Raw genomic sequence first — 22,589 nt, 5'->3', positions numbered from 1 at the left:
AAAGAGGAAATGAAGATTGATATGTGGATTGTTGAGGTTGAGAAAGGATAACGAAAAACGATAAAAGGCGAGAATACCCCACGAACTGTTAGTTGTTTAACTACGGGGGACACCCATGAACCGATAGTTGGTTGAATTCGGGAAGTACCCACGAACTGAATGATCATTGATCTCGGGGAAACCTATAAATTGTTATTTGTTTTATATGCGGGAAAAACCCACGGACTGATAATCATTGATTACGGGAATAACCCATGAATTGTTGTATGTTGATCTCGGGTATAACCCACGAACTGAAGATCATTGTTTGCTATGTATTGATCTCGGGGAATAACCCACGAACTGAAGATCTCTGTTTTATTGTTGTGAATTGATCTCGGGGACGCCCACGAACTGAGGATCACTGTTTCCCCTTGTGCGTATATTATGGGGTCGGGCTTTGCGCCGACTGCCGGTAGTCACGAAGGAGTGGTATTCTTACCACCGACACATATGCACTAAGGACACAAAGGGAAGCCATATCTAGGACTTGTTCCTAGGTAATGTCGGGATGCAGGGTGTAAACCGACACGTGAGCTCATGGCCTGCATAGGACAGAGATGCATCATACTTGGTTGTGCATTTCCTCTGTTATGATTGTTGAGTAAATGTATGCTTTGTTTGTATGTATTCTATTCTTTGTATTTGTGTTGTATTTTCTTGTATTCTTTTATTTGTATCCTGCTTTCTGTTGTCTCTATTCTTTTTTAATTTATCTATCTTCTGTTTACTGCTCATTTCTACTCTGTTGTTCATCTGCCAAACAACATAGAATTAATGAACTTAACTAATAACCCCGACCCTACTAAGAACTCCCCAGTTCTTACCCCTTCTCTCTCCTTCCCCCTCCAGATGGAAGCATGAGTACCCTTCCGTAGTTCGCTGATGACTGTTCGTAAAGAGGATTCCGCTCTAGGTAGTCTTCTGAGTCTAGGGTGAATTCCGTTCTCTGTTCATATGTATATACGGTGAGGCCAGCCAACGTCTGCACCCCGTTTATCTACAAACTTTAGCCTAACTCCTTCGTACGATGTTGCTGTTATGTGGCCACTCGATGAAGTACTTGAGAGACGCTCTTTGATGTCATATGATCGTGCAAAGGAGTAGTATACGACCTTCCACCTTTTGATGACGTTCCACCTGACTTGAGTTTAGAAGACCTAGAACGTCTTTTCCCTCGCTTTAGTAGGTTAGAGGGACTAGGTGAGTATAGAGTCTAGGCTAGCCTGGGTGCCAGCTTAGGGACTTCTTGAACAGGTCAGGGCCTAGGATGTTGTATGTATATATATGTATATAGTTATTATTTAGCTATATCTAGGGGTGTTTTAACTAACAGTCTATGTTCTAATAAAGCTGGATCACGGAATGTTGTCAACTGCTTGAGATGTTTTTATGTGTGGTTGTTTATAACTGTTTTATCTATTATTATTTATGAATTGCTTATGAATGATTCTGTTTATTAATCCAAATGTTTTCAAAAAAAAAAGTACCTCGTAAAATAGCTACGCTTTTAACAACGAATCAGGCTCATATAATAAATAATAGATAATAATTAGGTAGACAAGTTGGTAGCGCTCAGTTTCTGGTATGATCATGACGTACCAGAAATTGGGTCGTTACAAAAGTGACGCGGAGGCGTCGTCCACGCGTTTGCTTGGATTGAAATTCGCAGATGCGATGTGTGCACGTCATCCACACGTCCGCATTGCCTAACTTCGAGGCAGCTATGACAAATTATATATCAAATCGAAGCCCCGGACGTTAGCTTTCCAACGCAACTAGAACCGCATCATTTGGACCTATGTAGCTCATGTTATGACCATTTGAGTGTGAAGAGGTCAGGCTGGACAGCTTAGCAATTTCTTCAACTTATTGTATTCCTTCAACTTTTGCATGCTTCATTTCCATCTTTTAAGCCATTCCTGCCCTATAATCCCTGAAATCACTTAACACACATATCAAGGCATCGAATGGTAATAAGAGAAGATTAAGATTAGCTAAATTAAGACCAAAGAAGCATGTTTTCAGTCATAGCACAAAATCAGGAAGGAGAATGTAAACCCATGCATTTTGTATGAACAAGTGTATGAAAGATTGATAAAATCCACTCAATTAAGCATAAGATAAACCATAAAATAGTGGTTTATCAGCATGCCTTAGGCACAAACATGCCCACGCGAACGTGTCACTGACGCGTCTGCGTCATTTGAAAAATCAGCCTCCCACGTGTACGCGTCACCCTTGCGCACGCGTGACCCTGCAAAATCGACGTAAAGGGGTGTATGGCAGAGAGTTATGATGGAGTGGGGCTGGAATGGTGCTAGAAGCACAAACCCCATCACGCGTACGCGTCACTTGAAAATAGCGCCAACCACGCGAACGCGTGCCCCACGCGTCTGCGTTGCCTGCGCCACACAACTTATCCAGATCAGCGCCACTTATCTTATATTTTCTTTTCTAATCCTAATTTCTTCTATCTTTTCTTCTTTCTTCTTTCTGTCTTAATTCATCTCTTTAACTTCTCATCCTTCTTCGCTTTCATCCTATTTTAGTTAATTTATTTGCATAATTTCATTCATTACATTTTAATTTTGTGCATATTTTTATTTTCTTTTCTAAATTTATTATTTTTTCATCGGTGTTAAATTTTCCTATTCAACTGTTGCATCTTTTCTTGCATTACTCTTGTGCTTCATGATATGTTTTATTCTGATTAAGGTAATATTATTTAAGTCACTGCTAATCTTTTATGATACTTGTACTCCTTTTGCATTGACATGAATCTATATTGTCTTTCATTACACACACTCTCTTCCCCATTGTTGCAAATTTTTGCACCATTGATATGCCATGTGCTTATAGTGTTTCCTCACTTCCATGTTGTAGCTACCAGAAAATTGAGACCCTTATTATTTGGCATTACCCACTCATAATTTTATTTGTTTTCTACCATTGTTTTTGGGTTACTATTTTTCTTTTTTTCTCTTCTTTCAGGCTGGCCACCGAAGAAGGAAAAAGGGAGAAACTTCTATATGGGGCAACAGACAAGTCCATATGCACAATCTCTGGAGAAAAGCGCCAGTTGGAACCGCCCATCCACTTGCACGTCTCTGCATGCACCAAGGACGGTGCAATCTTTAAGTGTGGGGAGGTCGATACCGACTTCCGGTGGTTAGCTACTTCCTTTTTAACACCAATTCTTACTCTTCTTTGTAGTTAGTTGTTGCATTTGCATCTTAGATTGCATGTTTGTTACATTGTGTGCATATTTTACCACTACTTGGTTGAAGTAATATTTTCTTTTTCAAGAAATCTTTTATAGAATTTCACTAATTTGAATTAAAATTTTTGAGAAACTTGTTTGAAGAAATATTATTTTGAAACGTGGTTTAGAGCTCGAACACACAAAACCAATGAGATTTTGAGCCTATTTGATTGGTTGCATTTTATCAACCAATATTTTAATTTTTTTATGTGTATTTTTCTCTCTATAATTGTGATCATTGTCTTGCGTAATTCTATATTTCCATTATTTGATGTATGCATGCACTTATATGATTGAGGCCTTATTTCACTAAGCTTACATACCCATATGGCCTTACCTTTCATTATCCTTTGCAAACCAATTTGAGCCTATTTTACCCCATTTGTTCTTTATTTTAGCACATCATTAACTTTAAGCGAAAAAAAAATAATGTCCTTAATTTGAATCCTTGGTTAGCTTAGACTAGTGAAAGTGTTCATGATTTAAGTGTGGGGAAATTGGGATTGAAAATATTTGGTTTGAGAATTGGGTGTTGTGTATTGGTGGACGAAATTGTGATTACAGGTTCTTTGTACTTGTATGAATTTACTCTTATGACATTGTTTATTTTCACAATCCCGTTCAACTAACCAGCAAGTGTACTGGGTCGTCCAAGTAATAAACCTTACGTGAGTAAGGGTCGAATCCACAGAGATTGTTGGTATGAAGCAAGCTATGGTCACCTTGCAAATCTCAGTCAGGCAGATTAAAATAGTTTATGGGTTTTTCGAAAATAGAAATAAAGGGTAGAAATAAAAGGGATAGAAGACTTATGCAGATTCATTGGTAGGAATTTCAGATAAGCGGGTGGAGATGCTGTAGAGCCCAAGCACGCCTGCTCTCCTACTGCTTCTACTCAATCCTTCTTACTCTTTTCCATGGCAAGCTTTGTATAGGGGTTCACCATCAACTGTGGCTACTTTCTTCCTCTCGGGGAAATATCCTGTGCGGCTGTCACTCGCACAGCTAACCAGTCTGGAGGATCCTACTCGGAATACCACAGACAAGGTTAGACTTTCCGGATTCCCAGGATCCTACTCGGAATACCACAGACAAGGTTAGACTTTCCGGATTCCCAGGATCCTACTCGGAATACCACAGACAAGGTGAGACTTTCCGGATCCTCATAAATGCCGCCATCTATCTAGCTTATACCACGAAGATTCTGTTGGGGAATATAAGAGATACACATTCAAGCTCTGTTGCATGTAGAACGGAAGTGGTTGTCAATCACGCGCGTTCATAAGTGAGAATGATAATGAGGGTAATCTGACTCATAACATTCATCATGTTCTTGGGTACGAATGAATATCTTGGAATAAGAATAAGATAGCATTTGAATAAAAGAAGATAGAATTTCATTAATACTTGAGGTGCAGCAGAGCTCCACACCCTTAATCTATGGTGTGCAGAAACTCCACCGTTGAAAATACATAAGCAAAGGGTCCAGGCATGGCCGAATGGCCAGCCTCCCTAAACGTGATCAATGATCCCCTAAGATGAAGAATAAAACAAAACTGAGACCAAAGATGAAACGTGGTCAAAAGACCATTCTTCGAATAAAGTATGAACTATTATATATTGCTGGAAAGCACTGGATGTCTACTTTCCAACGCAATTAAAAGCGCGCCATTTGGATTTCTATAGCTCTAAAAAATCCATTTCGAGTGCAGTGAGGTCAGATTCCAACAGCATCAGCAGTCCTTTTGTCAGCCTTTTTCAGAGTTTTACTCAAATCCCTCAATTTCAGTCAGAATTTACCTGAAATCACAGAAAAACACACAAACTCATAGTAAAGTCCAGAAATGTGAATTTAACATAAAAACTAATGAAAACATCCCTAAAAGTAGCTCAAACTTACTAAAAACTATATGAAAACAATGCCAAAAAGCGTATAAATTATCCGCTCATCATGTATTCTTGTGAAAATGTGAAAAACAATAATTGAGCATATATTATTGCATTCAATATCTTAATTGTATACATTGAGAAAAACAAAGAAAAGAAAAATAAAAAAAAATAAAAAAAGAGACAAAAAAGAAAAGAAAAAGAGCAAATAATAAAAGGGGACAAAATGCCCCAAGTTAAGTAATAATATCAATGCATATGAGTTGTACTTAAATTTGGGATGCATAAATATGTGGTAAACATAGTTAATGGGCAGTTAGATCTTGTATTGTGATTACATGGATTGTCTTAAGTTAGGTGGGAAAAGTTTAGGTTAACTAAGTATTCAAATTTTAGTCCACTTGGCCAAATACAATCCTACCTTGACCCTAACCCCATTACAACCCTTAAAAGACCTCTTGATATGTGTATCTGTGCATTAAATTTTTGTTAATTATTAGATGAAAAGCAAGCCTTAGAAAGCAAGGTTAGTAGAGAATTGAGAGCTCAAACCTTAAACACCTGAGTGATTAGAGTGCATACACTTCCAGTGAGGGTTCAATGCTCGATTCTTTGTTCCCGGCTTTCATGAGCTATTTTCTTCTACAGGTTTACTTGTACTTCATTTTGTGATTTGAATTAGTGAAACCCAGTTCATATTTGTTCTTGAAAGATTTATTTACTTTTCACCAAGTAGGTAGAATCATTTTTGCATGTAGTTGCATTCATATAGATAGGTTGCATTTCATACATTCTACCATTTCCTTTCACTCTTATAGCTTCTCCTAAGCATAGCATGAGGACATGCTAATGTTTAAGTGTGGGGAGGTTGATAAACCACTATTTTATGGTTTATCTTGTGCTTAATTGAGTGGTTTTTATCAAGTCTTCACCCACTTATTCATATGATATATGTGAAAATATGTTTCCTATGCCTTAAAAATGTTAAATTTAATTATCCTTTATTACCATTCGATACCGTGATCTTGTGTGTTGAGTATTTTCAGGTTTTATAGGGCAGGAATGACTTAGAGGACAAAAAGAAAACACGCAAAAATGGAAGGAACGCATAAAATGGAGTTTCTATAAGAATCGGCAGCAACGTGAACGCATGGAGGACACGACCGCGTGCCTTGCGCAAAATGGCATCGACGCGAATGCGTGAACGACGCGGACGCGTTACTAGCGCAAAACACAACTGACGCGGACGCGTGGAAGAGGAAAACTCCAGATGACGCGGATGCTTGACCCATGCGAACGCATGACGGATCCCACGTGCAAAAAATTGCAGAAGTCATCTCCAGCGATTTCTGGCTCCTTTTCATTCCAGTCCAAGCCCAGAAAACACAGATTATAGGCTATAAAGTAGGAAAATGCATCCATTCATCAAATAAGCGGATAATTTACAATTTTAGGATTAGATGTAGTTTCTAGAGAGAGAGGTTCTCTCCTCTCCCTTAGGTTTTAGGTTTTAGGATTTCTTTTAGGATTAGGATTACTACTTTTTTCATTCCAGGTTCAATGTTCCTTTACTTCAATTTCTCTTCTACTTTTATTTATTCTATTATTTTATTTTAGTTTGTTAATATTGGTTTGTAAACTCCATGTTTGATTTGATTTCTTTATTTAATATAATTTGAGGTATTTCAGATATATGATTTTTATTTAGCCTTCTATATTTTTGGCTTTGGTTGAGTAATTAGAGACTCTTGAGTTATCAAACTCTTTTGTTGATTAATAAGTGAAAGTTGCTAATTGACTTGAATTCCACTAACTCTAGTCTTTCTTTAGGAATTGACTTGGACTTGAGGGTTCATATTGATTTATCCACTTGACTTACCTTCGTAGTTAGAGGTTGACTAAGTGGGAGCAACGAGCAATTCTCATCACAATTGATAAGGATAACTAGGATAGGACTTCTAATTTTCATACATTGCCAAGAGTTTTCTTAGCTATTGATTTATTAATTCCTGTAATTTATTTCTCTTGTTTAAACCTTTCAAAAACCCAAAAATACTATTTTCCATAACCAATAATAAAACACACCTCCCTGCAATTCCTTGAGAAGACGACCCGAGGTTTGAATACTTCGGTTTATAAATTTTACTGGGTTTGTTACTTGTGACAACCAAAACTTTTGTACGAAAGAATTTTCTGTTGGTTTAGAAATTATACTTACAACGCGATTATATTTGTGAATTTCTTTACCGATAGAAAATTAGATCATCAACATTAAAATAGCACACTTTTGTGTTTGATCCCTAATTTGAACCTAAATGTAAAAACATGCAATGTTGTGCTTTGATAGAGTGAATTAATTTTATTTTTATGTCATTCGATACCATGATATGGTTTGTGAATGATTTGAAGCCTTGAAGGCAAGAATGGATGGCCAAAAGTGGAAGAAAGCATGTACAAGGGAGAAAACATGAAGAAAATAAGGAAAAACACACACAGCAAAGTGTGCATGCGCACAGCCCTGCATGCGTACGCACAAGCGAGGGTTTTCATGTGTGCATGCGCACAAGCACCTGTGCGTACGCACAGGTCAATTTTTAGCCGAGTGTGCGGACGCACACATCTGTGCGTCCGCACAGGCCCCTGCACGTGATTTTGTTAATGAGACGCGTGCTATGCATTTTTTGAAGGCTTTTGGCCCAAATTTTGAAGGCTTGGAGCTGAATTTGGAGTGCTATATAAGGGGGATTCAACACTTAGTAAAGGGGGGCTCACTTAGATAGTTTTGAAAGGGTAATTAGGAGTAGGAGTAGAAGTAGTGTAGCATTACTCTCTTAGGGTTTTATTTTCATTTCCATTTTCATTGTAGCAGTTTATAGCAAGCTTTAATTTTGGATGTTGATAAACTCTTTTGTGAGTACTCTTAATTTCCTCTTTAATTAAAGCACTTTTACTTTCATTTCCTTTGGTTCAAGTTACTTTGTTCATATTTGTAATTTTGTCTTACTTGAAGTTTTGATCAATAAATTTAATATTTCATGCTTTCTTTATGCTTGTTTGGATGTTTATTGTTGATATTATTGATAGTTGATTATAGTTTTCCATTTTAATTTGCAATTTCTGATGTTTTACTTTTATGCACACCAAGTGTTTGTAAAAATGCTACTTGGTAATTTTGAGTAGATTTTCATACCTTGGCTTGTGGTTTGAGTTCCTAGGATACTAGAGTCATAATGTCCGACATTTAGTGGTGATTCTTGGGTAGTTAGTTGACTATTGTTTCCATTGACGCTAGCCTTTTATCATCTTGTTTGATAAGTGGGTCGGGACTTATGGATTAAGGTCAATTATGCTTGCCTGACTTACTTTTCGATGGTTGGGGTTAACTAGGCAAGATTGACTAATCATAATTACCATAGTTTTAGTTGTGATGATGATAGGATTCCTTGGATCTTCCCTCCCAAGTTAAGGCCCCGTTTTATGCATTAATTACAATTTTTCTCATTACTTAGTTCTTTGATTTCTTAGTTCTTTTAATCGTTGATTTCTCGCTTGAAAATCCCTTTTTGGCGGTAACAACCAAATAAGTAACACCTAAATTGCGTTCCTAGGGAGAACGACCCGAGGTTTAAGTACTCTCCGTTATTTTGTATTGAATTTATTATTTGATTGATGACCAATTTGTTGGGTTAGGACTATACTTACAACGCAAACTCCATTTTGATAATCAAATTCCTAACCTATGCAAATCGGACGTCGTCACCTCCCGAGTGGCATAAGATAATTCTCAAAAGCTGCACCCCCAATACAATAGTAAAAAGTGCTATATATACTAAACTAGTTACTAGGGTTTACAGAAAATGAGTAACTAAGTGCAGATAGTGCAGAAATCCACTTCTGGGACCCACTTGGTGTGTGCTTGGGCTGAGCTTTGAAGCTTTCACGTGCATAGGCCATTCTTGGAGTTAAATGCCAGCTTGGATGCTAGTTTGGGCCATCAAATCTCGAGAAAAGTATGAACTATTATACATTTCTGGAAAGCCCAATATGTCTACTTTCCAACGCAATTATGAGCGAGCCAATTAGGCTTTTGTAGCTCAAGAAAATCCACTTCGAGTGTAGGAGGGTCAGAATCCAACAGCATCTGCAGTCCTTTCTCAGCCTCTGAATCAGATTTTTGCTCAGGTCCTTCAATTTCAGCCAGAAAATACCTGAAATCACAGAAAAACACACAAACTCATAGTAAAGTCCAAAAATGTTATTTTTGCATAAAAACTAATAAAAATATACTAAAAAGTAACTAAAACATACTAAAAACTACCTAAAAATAATGCCAAAAAGCGTATAAATTATCTGCTCATCAGTAAATAATTTGAACTTTTACCACTCCTATTCTTTGTTCGCACGTATTTTTGCATGAAACTTGTACTCTTTGATGTGAGCCTGAAATAGTTTTGACCTAATCATGTGTGGGAGGAATTACTATTGAGTTGAGCCACCTTCATTCACAGACTCGTGATTTTTTTAAATCAGCAGGGACACATTTTGATTCAATGTGCTTTATGGTTTTCACCAAGGAATCTTAATTTGGAATTCCTTTCCTGAAGTGCACTCTAATTCTCTTTTTGGTGCATTTTTTTATTTTTTACGACCTTGTTTGATCGCAACACAATGTATCTTTCAATTTCTGGCAGATACCATTCAAGTTGTTTGCTCTCTTTTAAGCTTGGTATCCCTTTGAATAAACTTGAGCTTATTTTGGCATCACGTGCGATCCTTGGACGCAACCATTCAAAACATTAGTTCCTTAGGACACGACTTATGAATGCGAAAGATAGAACTTGTAAGTGTGTGACATCTCTGGGAGTTGTTAAGCTTTGATTTTGCAAATGGCGTTGCCTATGACTAAGTTGATACCCAAGGGTGCCCCATTGGAACGAACAATAGATTGTGGGGAAAATTCTTCAAAACCTAAATGAGAGGTTAACTATAGTGCTAGTGTTTGTGTTGCTTGAACCTTATGAACCGTTTGGGATCTGTAGTGACGCTTCGTTGAAAACTTTGGGATGCATTCCGATGTAACATCAGAATATAGTGGCTTATGCATCACAACAGTTGTAGCCGTACTTAGTGAATTCTCTGACTTATGACCTAGAGCTTGCTGCGGTTGTACTTGCATTGAAGGTGTGAAGCTTGGAGGAAATACCTCTGTGGAGTTAAATTCTGAGTCTTTTCTGACCACAAGAGTCTCAAGTACATCTTTGATAAGAAGGAGCTCAACATGCGCTGGAGGAGATGGATGGAGTTAATGAAGGATTACGACTTTGAATTAAGTTATCACCTAGGGAAGGCTAATGATACTTTGAGTAGGAAGTCGTTGATGGATACTTGGATGAGAATGAAGAAGAAAGAGTTGGTGAATAAGTTTGCAGAACTTAAGTTAGGTATTGGGGAAGTAGACGAAAAGGCTTGTTTGAATCAGTTACATATCTCGAGTGCATTTAGACCGAAATTCAGAAGGCCCAGCAGGGCAAGCAAGAGCTTCAGAGGATGTCACAACCTATTGGAAAAGAAAGTCAAGCAGAGCTCGCCAAGGATGGAGAAGGCATATGGAGATATACGGGGAGGATTTGTGTGGCAAACATTGGGGGTTTGAGACAAGAGTTATTGGCAAAGGCTCATATGAACGGTTTTTCTATTCATCCTGGAACCACAAAGATGTACCATGATTTAAGGAAGATGTTCTGGTGGCCTGGGATGAAGGAGGATGTAGCTACACTTGTGTCCAAGTGTCTGATGTGTCAGAAGGTGAAGATAGAGCATCAGATACCATCAGGAATACTACAACCTCTTGAAATTTCCCCAATGGAAATGGGAAGGTATTACCATGGATTTTGTAATGAGTTTGCCAAGGACTCGGATAGGATTTGATGTGGTTTGGTTGAATCAAGTGTGTTGGGACCAAAATTAATAGATGAAACCACTAAACAAATCAAGAGAATTCGAGCAATGATTCTAACTGCTTAAAGCTGACAAAAGAATTATGCGGACTAGAAGAGGAAACCTTCAGAGTTTAAAGAAAGGATCGTGTATTCTTGAAAGTTACTCCAACAACTAGGATCGAAAAAACAATCAAAATGAATAAGTTGAACCGAAGGTACATTAGACCATTTGAGGTGTTGAGGCGAATCGGGCCAGTGGCTTATCAGGTGGCCTTACCCCCACATATTTCTAACCTACATGACGTATTTCACATGTCACAACTCCATAACTACACACCAAATGCATCGCATGTGTTAGAGTATGAATTAGTTCAATTAAAGGAGAGCCTGACATTTCAAATCGCACTAGTGAGGAGTGATGACATTAGTGTGAAGAAGTTGTGCAGAAAAGTAGTTCTGTTGGTAAAAGTAGCATGTTGTAGAGCTGAAAGGGAAGAAGATAGTTGGGAGCTAGAGTCAGAAGCACGAAAGGACTATCTCGAGTCATTCTCAGGTAAAATCCAAATTTTGAGGACAAAATTTCTAATTAGGTGAGGAGGATGTAAGAATTAGAAAATTAAATAATTATTTAATTAAAATAGAGTAAAAATAATTAAATTGTCTGATAAATGTTAAATTAGAAAATTTAATGAAAAAATAAAATTTAGTGTAAATATATATATTTTTTACCACGAAACGGCGCATACCGGCTTAAATTGTTCGGCACTGTGAGTGACAAAAATTAAATTATACGTGAATAAATTTAGGAAATTGAATTTCATATTTTGGCAAGATAAAAATACTTGGAATAGAAAACCGGACACTTATTTTAAAGGTTTTGCCTTAAGCTTAGGCCAAACAAACCAAAAATCTAACTGGGCCAAAGTTGAGCCCAAGCCTACCACTTATATATGCGAAAATAAGAGGCATTCAGCCTCATTATTCAGAAAAGAGAGTGAGAGATGCTGAGATTGGAAGAGAGGAAGAGAAACCCTATTATCACTATGAATGTCTTCTTCCTTGGATCATAACTTTTGATCCGGAGCTCTGATTGCAGCATCGTCTGTGGGCATGCATTCATCTCACCGAGCTCTTCAAGTCTATTCAAACAAAGTGATGAGAAACTCAAATCCCTTGCTCCAATTTTCAGCCCTTTATCAAATTCAAAAATAGTTGTTGTGTATTGAAATTTTCATGGTTTTGGTTGTTTAGGTATAATTTAGCTCGGGTGATTAGTGGGTTGCACCCCAAGTTTCAGTTGGCTAGGTAATATAACTCTAAACCCTTGTGATTTGCCTAATTCTACGGACCATAGTGTTAATTTTGGATAATTGTGTGAAACTAGCTTGAAATTCATGTTGATTGGAGTTGGTTTGGCTAATTGGATTGCTTGGAAGTGAGCTTTGATAGCTAAAATTATTGATTTGGTTTGGTTGCTTAATTGGAAGCTTGAAAGAAATTGGCAAAGGTATGATTTTGGTTTCTTTTAGGTAATATGTAATGTTATGTGAAACTTTGGTTAGTTGTCTTAAGATAGGATTAAATGATTGAGTATGTGGTTAATTATTTGTGGATGTGGTATGAGCATGGTGAATGAATATTTGAGGTTGAATTGTATGAATTTGATTGATGAGAAAGATTGGGTTGGAGGTCGTGACTGGGTAAGTTGATGAAATGGAATGATTGAATGTGATATGTGAGTAATTGAATAAAGTTTGAATTCTGTAAATTGATCATTAAAAATTATTGGATGTTGGTGTGGAATGTGTATGTACTGGATTGATTGGAGAGTGTATGAGTTGTATGATTGAGCTTTAGTATGATGCTATGAAATGATGATTACTAGGGCTTTTGATGATGATTGATGATATTTGTGAGTATGGCATTTAATATGGAAAAATATTGTTGGATTTAGTAATTGTGGATTTAATGGATTAATAGATTTATAAATTAAATTATTTAGGTGTTGGAATGATTGAGGAGGTTTTGATATGTGTAGGAGTGTTAGTATTGAGATTGGTATGGTACATATTGAAATTGGTTGATCGTTTTGAAAACTAGAGGCTTTGGTAAATTTTGGTAAAAGCTTGTTTCTAACCAACTTCGACAGGCCATAACCTGGTTTCTGGACTTCCAAATTTTGTGGAACTTGTTTTAAATAAAAGTTGGGTCCGTGTAGTTTATAGCATTTGAAGAATGGACAAAAAACAACTTTTAATGAAAAAGTTGTGCGCATTTGAAGTTTTGTGTAAAAACTGAATTTTCTGCACTTATAAGATTTTTGGAAAAATTTGCATTCGTGCATAGGGGGGATGTCATGTGTACGCGAGTCCATAGCTCTGCCCAATACTCTCACATATGCGAAGGGTATGCGTACGCAAAAATGACGATTTTTTACATCATGCGTACACGAGGGGTGGCATGCATAAGCATGACCACCCTGTTTTGCTGAAATTGTATTTTAGCATTTTTAACTATTCCTCTAGTCTTCCAAACTTCTGTGACACTTATTTAAGATCCCTTAGCTAGTGTTTAGGCTTTGGGATGAGCGATATAGTACCGAGTAAATAAAAATGGATTTTATTTTATTATGAGTTTAAAGACAGTTACTGGCACGAAAATTATCATCGGTCTAGAATTTCCTCAATAAAAGAATCTCTCCGTTGCAAGTATACTTCTAAACCGACAAACAACTCTCTGTCAAAGTTTAAATTGTTTGTCACGAGTGCAAACCAATAAAAACTGAGAGTATCTAAACCTCGAGTCGTCTCTCAAAGAAATTGCAGTGAGGTATGCATGTTATCGATTATGAGTATACGGGGGGTGGTTTGTGGATAAAGAGGTGGTAAACTAAATAACAAGAGAGTAAAATTAACAACTAAAGAAACTATAAGTGCTAAAAGACACTCCAGGCAAGTGATTGACCACGAACATAGTGATTATCTAGAGTTGATTCCATTTAGTCATCTCCAACATCGGGAGAAAGTCAAATAGGCATAGTCAGTCTTAATCCATAGGTCTTACTCGTCAATGGAAACAAGAACAACTAACAACCCTCAATCACCAATTAATATCGGACATCAAAGATATCAAAGTCACCTTCATTATTTAATTCCAAGCCAAGAGTGTAAAAATCTACCCTAAAACTAAGAGAGGCATTTCTACAAACACTTGGAAGGTATAAAAGAAAAGCATGGCAAAATTGCAATAATCATAAAATCTAAAACTACCAAGTACAAGATAACAATAATAAAAACTCAATTAAACATCAATAAATATGAAAAAATCAAATTGCATTAAAAGAAATACAAATTCAATAAGAGTTCACAAGATTAAAAGCAACACAATAAAGGAAATAACAAATAAAACTAAGATAGCAAATATGCAATCACAAGAAATTGTAAGGAAAATTAAATCAAGGCAAGATCAAAACCTAAATCTAAGAGAAAATTAAGCTAAGTCTATCCTAATTCTAGAGAAAAGAGACATCTTATCTCTCTAGAAAATAACCTAAAACATGATATAAAATAAACCTAAATTGCTCTCCCCTTGAAATACTTCAGAAATGAGTTGGATTTGGGCTTGAGAGGGTCCAGAAATCGGCAGCTACTTTTTTCTTAAGTGAGTGACGTGCTACATGTTGCGCGTACGCATGGGGTATGCGTGCGCGTGACCTGATGAAATCTCCAATGCACGCGTACGCGCAAGACATGTGTATGCATGACTGTGAATCACTCAAAATCCTCATTTCTTTATAAATTCTCTACGTTGCATGCTTTTTTTCACTTCTTCAATCCAATATGTGCCTTATAAGCCTGAAATTACTCAACAAACACTCATGGTATCGAATAGAATTAAAGAAAATTAAAATTGGCAAATTAAAGGTCTAAAAAATATGTTTTCAATCTTAGGTGCAAATTAGGAAGAATTCATGAAACTCTGCTATTTTAGTGAATGAATGTAAAAAAAGTTGATAAAATCAACCAAATTAGATACAAGATAAACCATAAAATAGTGGTTTATTAGTAACCTAGGTTTGGGAAGTTCTGTGGATAGGTTAATTAGAGTGGATTGGTAGAGTTTGATATTGATGGTAATTGAGAAATGAATACGAATGATGAATTATGAAAGATTGAGATTGATGAATCTGATAAAGATGAAAAGTGATTTCTAAGATTGAGCAACATATTATTGATATATCATGATTGGTAAGTTGCTCTGTGCCTCGCGCAAGGATGGTGGTTGTATCCCACATGTTGAGGTTGCGACACCGGTGTAGCGGCTATGGCAGTCTCTTCCCTACGTTCAAATATGAGGACTGAGGCAGTGTCCCGCTCACATAACCTTACGTGCCATAAGAGTGAGCTCGGGCGCTATGTCTTGAAAGAGTGGGCCGGACACAATATCCCAAGGAGCGCAGAAAAGTGAGCCGGACACTATATCACAGGGAGCGCATAAAGTGAGCCGGGCACTATATTCCAGGAGTGGATGTGTCGAGCTAACAGTTGAACCGACAAGTGATATCGCAGCCAATAGGACAGGTATTCATCATATGCATTTTCTATGTGTTTATTTGCTTTGATTAATTGCATTATGCCTAAATGTATGACATGCCTAATTGCTAATTGAATTACTTGTTGTATATGAAAATCTTGTGTTTTACCTGTCTGCATTACTTGTGTCTGTTACTGGGATTGAGGATTGATGCCAGGGCATCTAGGCCAGTTTCATTGACCTTTTCTTTATTGTTTTAAGGTAGTTTCATGTATTTTCTTAGTGAATAAGGCAAGTTTTGGACGAAAATACACTTACACCTTGATTCAAGCAGCTATTGTGAATTTCACATGATTTCATGAGGATTTTGCTAGAATTGAATGATAAATTGATGATGCATAATCTCATGACTTTGGCTAGAGCTTTGATGCACTTTAATCTAGTTAACGTGACCACTAACGTGGAATGGTAAATAGCTTGTAACGTTAAGGAGAAAAGGGATCACCAATAACGCCCACGAAGCCATCATAAGCCCACGTTAATTGCCACGTTAACTAAGTTAACGTGGAGACAGAAGAAAGCTCCAATGTTAGTGGTAAACATGAACACCACTAACGTTCCAAGATTTGGCAATGAGCCACGTTAAGAGTCACGTTAACTTAGTTAACGTGAACTCTAACATGGAAGAGAGGAACAATGCCAACGTTAGTGACACTCACCTTTGTCACTAACGTTGGATCAACTAGCATTGCCTACGTTAGTGGTCACGTTAAGACCACTAACGTGAAAGTTAATGTAGAGCTGAGATTGATGAGCCAACGTTAGTGACACTCACCTTTGTCACTAACGTTGGAAGATGGCATTACTACCACGTTAGTGGCCACATTAACATAGTTAACGTGAGATCTAACGTGGAGAGTAGGGGCACTTTGAGCGTTAGTGACAAAGGTAACTGTCACTAACGCTCTCAAAGGTGAGGCATAATCACATTAAGAGCCACGTTAGTTACACTAACATGAACTCTAATGTAGGGACAAAGGGCATAAGGCAACATTAATAGGAAATGTGAGTCCTAATAACGCTTGCGAAGGGTTATAAGCCAACGTTATTGGGAAAGGTGAGTCCTAATAATGCTAGCAAAGATTTACAAGGCAATGTTAGTGGTCACGTTAGTGCCACTAATGTTGGAGTTAACATAGGCTATATGGGGTTGGAACGTTAGTGAAAATTGTGATTGCCACTGACGTTCTCGAACCCACAATGTCACTTAACGTTAACTTCACTAACGCCCATGCCTAATTCATACTTCTCTACAAGCTGGGCCCACTAAAGATTGGAACTGCTTCAACTCAAGATCCAAAGTCCACATCCAAGACTTGAAGAACTCACTAGAAGATCAAGAGGAGTAGTATATATAGGAGTAGTTTTGAACTATAGAGGAGCAGGGCACTTTGGAGAACTACTCTCTGTATATTCAATTCAATTGGTTAGTTGTCTTGGAAAAGAAACTCTCCATAATTGGATCTCCTCTGAGCCTTGGAAAAGGGATGAGGAGATCATGCTAGAAATGTTTTCTCATGTTGGACCAAATTGGGGTCTGGGCGGATATAGTGACATGTAATCCTCCCAACAATTTGATTTAGAAATACATGTGGTATAATCAGTGACCATACTTCATCTATTCCCATGAGCAATTAAATCAAAGAATTGGGGAATTGTTCAAGCTTAGAGAGATTGGATTACCAAGGGATTGGAATTTAATCATCTAAGATTGCCAAGGAGATCAATAGATGCATTGATTGAGGAAGAGATGAAAATGAACTTGATCCAGAGAATACAACATCTCCTAAGCCCAATGATTTCCCCATTTCTGATCTTACCCATTCTCTTTATTTTCTGTCATTTATTTTCATGCTCATTACCCCAAATTCCCATTTAAGATTCTGCACTTTATTTTCTGCTATTTACTTTTCCGCCATTTAATTTTCTGCAATTCTCAAACTACACTCTGTTTAGCTCAACTAGCATACTCTTCCAACTAAAGTTGCTTGAACAATCAATCCCTGTGGGATTCGACCTCACTTTATTGTGAGTTTTTACTTGACGACAAATTCGGTATACTTGCCGAAGGGAAATTTGTTGAGAGACAAGTTTTCACGCATCAAGTTTATGGCCCCCTTGCCGGGGATTGATTTTGTATCAACAATGATTAAGTTGGAAGCTCACTAGATTGGGCATTTTCCCCTTGTTTGTTTACTTTATTCAGTCATTTATTTTCACTTTGTTTAACTTCTTCCTCATCCTCTATACCCTCTCTATTTTTCTTTCTTTCTTTGTTATTATCTACAATTCTGCTCACTAACCCACTATCTGTTTGATAGTTTGCATCACTCACACTAACAATCACTCTAACAAGAATAACCTCTTCATTTTATCTCTTGCTGCGTGTTTTGTTAGTTGTATGACAGGGAGAAGAGGAGGGACCTCAACTTCCTTCGATTCAGAACCTGAGAGAGCCCTTGGAGATTAAGGAGGGAAGCAAGAGGGAAAGGAGTTGTTAGTGCTGAGGAAGAGGAAGAGTACTTTAAACCCAACATGGAAGAGAACTTGGAAAACAATCATGAAGAAAAAGCTCACAACCATGCTAGAGTAAGAAGAGGCTAATAACCATGGTGGGGGAGGTAGAGCAAATCATGCTGGGGAGGATAGAAGAGTGTTAAGCTCTTACATTAATCCAAACCCAGGCAACTGTGGAAGTAGCATTTAGAAGCCCACCATACATGCCAACAACTTTGAACTAAAACCCCAGCTCATCACCCTTGTTCAGAACAACTGCTCATTTGGAGGAAGTGCTCAAGAAGACCCCAATCAACATCTAACCACCTTCCTGAGAATTTGTGACACTCTAAAGTCTAATGCAGTCCACCCGGATGTCTATAGGCTGCTGTTGTTCCCTTTTTCACTCAGGGACAAGGCATCCAAGTGGGTCGAATCCTTTCCAAAGGAGAGCTTGACAAATTGGGAAGATGTGGTGAACAAATTTTTGGCAAGATTCTACCCTCTTCAAAGAATTAACAGGCTGAGAGCTGAGGTGCAAACTTTCAGGCAACAAGATGGTGAGACTCTCTATGAGGCATGGGAGAGGTTAAAGGACTTAACAAGAAGATGCCCACCAGATATGTTCAATGAATGGGTTTAACTTTATATTTTCTATGAAGGTATTTCCTATGAGTCAAAGAAGGCTGTAGATCATTCAATAGGGGGCTCTTTAAACAAGAAGAAAACCATTGAAGAAGCCATAGATGTCATTGAAACAGTAGCTGAGAATGACTACTTCTATGCCTCTGAAAGAAGTAACACTCAAGGAGTAATGGAGCTGAACCACAGGGATGCATTGCTAGCTCAAAATAAGATGATCACCAAGCAGCTAGCAGATCTCACCAAGAAGGTGGAGGAGCAGCTAGCAGATCTTACCAAGAAGATGGAGGAGAACCAAGTTGCAGCAGCCATCACCTCATCATCATCTCAAGAAGGAGTAAACATAGGAGAAGAAGGTGACTAGGAGCAAGCCAACTATGTTGGAAACTCACCTAGACAAGTCCATGATCCATACTCCAAAACTTACAACTCTGGATGGAGAAATCACCCCAACTTTGGTTGGGGAAATCAACAAGACCAAGGTCAAGACCAGAGACACCACAACCTCAACTCCAACAACAATGCAACTCACCAACATACCTCACAAAGATCCTATCAACACCCACCTAACCCTAATCCATCATCACTAACGGACGATAGACTTTCAAAAATTGAGACTCTACTTGAAGATTTATATAGAGAAGTCTAAGACAACAAGGTGTTTAAGAAAAAGAGTGTTCAACGATGAAGTGCGAGCTAATATCAAAAACTAGGGAGACACTATCAAGAGGCTGGAGTCCTAAGTGGGGGATCTATCTCAGCAGTTTCCCAAAACTACTGATAGTTTCTCAAGTGACACAAAGAAGAACCCAAGAGGAAAAACAAAGAAAGTAAGATGGGAAGAATGTAAGATGATCACCACAAGTGATGAGAGGAGTATGAATGAAGTAAAACACCTCCAAGACAATCAAAAGGGAAACCAGGAAGAAAGGAGCCATGCACCTCAACCCACACTCAAGGAAGAGTTGAAGAAGAAGGAGACACTTAACCCATATGCACCCTTTCCCCAAAGGCTTAAAGGTGGTGTAGCACGGAGAATGTATTTAAGATTCCTCAACATGTTTGCATCTCTTGATGTAAATACACCATTTATTAAAGCCCTCCAGCAAATGCCTTCCTACATAAAGTATAAAAAGGAGCTATTAGCCAGAAAGAGTTCATTGAAAGGTGGACAAACAATAAAGATGAATAGGAATTGCAGTACTCTCATTCAACCAGGCCACCCACAAAGAGGAAGGATCCAGAGAGTTTCCATATTCCCTGTGCCATAGGAGAAACAATGATTGATAAAGGACTCTGTGACCTGGGAGCGAGTATCAACTTAATGCCTCTATCCCTCATGAAAAAGTTTCAAATCAATGAGCTAACACCCACAGATGTAATCATTAAGTTGGTTGACAAAACTCAAAAATAGGCAATAGGAGTGGTTGAGAATGTGCTAGTGAAGGTTGGGAACTACTTCCTCCCCACAGACTTTGTTGTCCTGGAAATGGATGAGAACCCTATTTACCCCATCATTCTGGGAAGGCCATTCTTAGCCACAGCCAGAGCACTCATAGATGTGGAACGAGGAGAACTAGTGTTGAGAATACATGATGATCAGCTCACTTTATATGTTTTCAACCTCTCACAAGAAGCAGATCATGATAACAAAGAGCTGATGGAGGAGCCAAAGAAGGAAGCACAAGCACCACACATAAGGACTCCTATGGTTAACAACCAATGTGATCAGAAGGAGCAACAGCCAAGTGTAATCCAAAAGGAACCAGACCCACTAAAATCACATGAAATAGACAACAAAACCATTCTCAAAAATGAAACCACAAGGAACAAGTTGGCATCAACGGACACAAGAAAAAAGGTCCCAAGGGGATGGAAAAAGAAAAAAATCCCTACAGAAGATTTCTCGCCAGGAGATGAAGTGGTCTCTACATACTTCCCATCTATACCACCTCACCTCCCCACTATTCCCTCCCAGCTGCCTCCAGTGTACACCATCAATAAAATCTTGTCCCTAGAGTATTTAGAGCTTATCAACAAGGCCAATAGACATAGGTTCACTACAAGGGGGAAGATTTCAAGCACTATCAGCCACCTTGACAAGGACCAAACATCAAGCTAATGACGCTAAAGAAGCGCTTCATGGGAGGCAGCCCATGTTCTATGCCCTCTTCCTTTAATTTCTAATAGTAGTAATAAGGCAAATTTCATGGATTTTTAAATCAATTTTGACGACCAATATAATATCCCTTTACATGCAGCGTATAATACATGATAAGTTTGGTGTTCAAGGCACACCAAGTGGGCTTGAACACACTTTATGAGATAAAATTATTCCCCAAACTTGTTGCACCATATGATCACAAACAAGTTTGGTGTACCAACGTTGCATGCATGGGAAATTTAGTGGTTGATTGATTTGCATTCATGGAAAGCATTTAGTCATTTAAAAACAAAAGAAAAAGTATTTTTTTTAGCTAGCTCACACCTTAAGTTTTCCCACCAAAAATTTCAATTAACCATTTGCATTCCTTTTTTTTCGTGTATAGGGAATCAAAAGGGACATTGATGGTACTTGATAGGACAATTAAGGAAGGGAGATTCGGCCACTATACCAAGGAAATCTCAAACTTGTCTTCAAGGGGAATATCTTTGGAAGTGTTGCCATGCAACATTGGGAGTTGGATACCTTTGGAGACCGAACCAAGACCCTCATAAAAGAGGTGATCCTTGTGCTCATTCAATACCAAACCCCAACCGTCCACTATCAAACAACACCATCAATCCACACCCTTCAATCATTTGCCATCTTCCTATATAAATCCCTTCACACAACCTCTTCGTACACACTTCATACTATCATTCCTCTCCCTTCCTTCTCTCGGACACACACACTTCATCCTCCCCTTTACCGAAAGTTTCATACACACTCTCCTAGCCACGTCTAGTGAACCACAACCACACATCAACCATCTTGCATGGCATCATCAAGTTCCAAGAGGCGAAAAGGAAAAGAGCCCATGGAGCAACCTCCTTTCGACGCTAGGAAATTCAAAACTGCCTTCCATGAGCTTCAATATGAACGGATCAAGAACAAGAAAATATTTCTAGAGTTGACATTCTAATTCAATGAGGATGAGTGCCCTAAGATCTGAGAAAAGATTGCACAGAGGGGTTGGCAAAAGCTCACCAATCCAGAGACCAAGATAAATGCAAACCTCATCAAAGAGTTCTATACAAATGCGGTCAGAGAAGACAATACTAGGGCACCCACCTTCAAAAGTTATGTAAGAGGAACAAAGGTGGACTTCAGCCCCAATGCTATAACAAGGACTCTTCAGCTGAAATCACCACATTTTGATGAGCTTAGCTATCAAGTAAGAATAAGTAATGCTCCCGAAGAAGATGAACTTGAAGAAATTGTGAATGATATGTGTGTTATTGGGTCTGATTGGGAAAGATACTCAGATAAGAGGCCGAGGTTCATTAGGAGAGGAGACCTCATCCCAGAAGCCAAGGGATGGTTTGAGCTAGTAAGGAGGTCTATCCTTCTAGCCGCAAACAATTCTGAGGTCAATATTGCTCGAGCTACCATGGTACATTGCTTAGTAAAGGGTGGAAGCATCAATGTGCATGAAATTATAGCTGAAGGGATCCAGGATTCAGCCGAGAAGAATGATCCGGGTGCTAGACTTTGGTACCTGATAAACCACTATTTTATGGTTTAT

At 38.1% G+C, this 22,589-nt stretch overlaps 1 long non-coding RNA gene and 1 other non-coding gene across 2 annotated transcripts in view; one reads left to right on the top strand and one right to left on the bottom strand.

Moving 5' to 3' along the window:
* LOC110279261 (uncharacterized) overlaps positions 1–22,589 on the top strand; it is a 74,351-nt gene that overhangs the window by 1,124 nt on the left and 50,638 nt on the right. The gene's annotated exons all lie outside the window — the stretch shown is intronic.
* Positions 18,740–18,846, bottom strand: LOC127746274 (small nucleolar RNA R71). Its single transcript, XR_008007894.1, has one exon. It is a non-coding gene; the product is annotated as a small nucleolar RNA R71 (small nucleolar RNA).

The sequence above is a fragment of the Arachis duranensis genome, chromosome 3, assembly GCF_000817695.3.
Source record: "Arachis duranensis cultivar V14167 chromosome 3, aradu.V14167.gnm2.J7QH, whole genome shotgun sequence".
In the NCBI taxonomy this organism is placed as follows: domain Eukaryota; kingdom Viridiplantae; phylum Streptophyta; class Magnoliopsida; order Fabales; family Fabaceae; genus Arachis; species Arachis duranensis.
Note: the sequence above shows the minus strand (reverse complement) of the source record. Positions and strands in the feature narration are given on the sequence as shown.